We start from the raw sequence: 749 nt of genomic DNA on the forward strand, positions 1-749 counted from the left end.
ATTATTTTCCTTATTCTATTATTTTCCTTATTCTGGAAAAAAGTGCCTCTACTTTGAACTATTAGTTTGTTTTTAGTGAAATGCTTGCACACGTTTGAAAGTCTTTATTCTTGTCCTCCTAGTTCTGTCCGTCTTTTTCTCACAGTCGTCTTTGTTACAAGACTGTGCAGTACTGGGGAACAATAGAGATGATCCTGCCCTCGGATTTTGAGGTCATTCATTAGAGTTATAAAATACATTAATCTGGTTCGTTATGACAGGAGCTGTTTCTTAATAACTCTGACTAGTTGTTGCATCCCTAGTTAGCTGATAATCATTCCAAAACATACACAGAGTGCTTACTGATCACACAAGAACTGATTTTAAAACATTGCCGTTAACTGTTGGAGTCAAGTCTGTTTGTTACCAAAATATTTCATGAACCATAAGACAGATTATATGTATATCTACAACTTATGAACTTTTGAAGTAATTTTAATTCCAGATAATCACCACAGTCAACTGACCTTAGGAAACACAAAAAATGGCTTCAGCTCTATGAATTTCATGGATACAACTATTTAAAAAAACGAAATTCTTGGATATTGTTGCAGTTTTAGAATATTTTTTAAGTTCCAAAATACAGAGAAACAGGATGTTTGATTTTGTTGACAGGAAATGAACTCAGGCAGTTAAACCAACGAACAGACCACATGAGCTTGTTTATCAGTGAATGGCCATGACTGAGTCAGGAGGAGCTTTTGTAGTTG

Source organism: Austrofundulus limnaeus, unplaced genomic scaffold (assembly GCF_001266775.1).
Source record: "Austrofundulus limnaeus strain Quisiro unplaced genomic scaffold, Austrofundulus_limnaeus-1.0 Scaffold785, whole genome shotgun sequence".
NCBI lineage: Eukaryota > Metazoa > Chordata > Actinopteri > Cyprinodontiformes > Rivulidae > Austrofundulus > Austrofundulus limnaeus.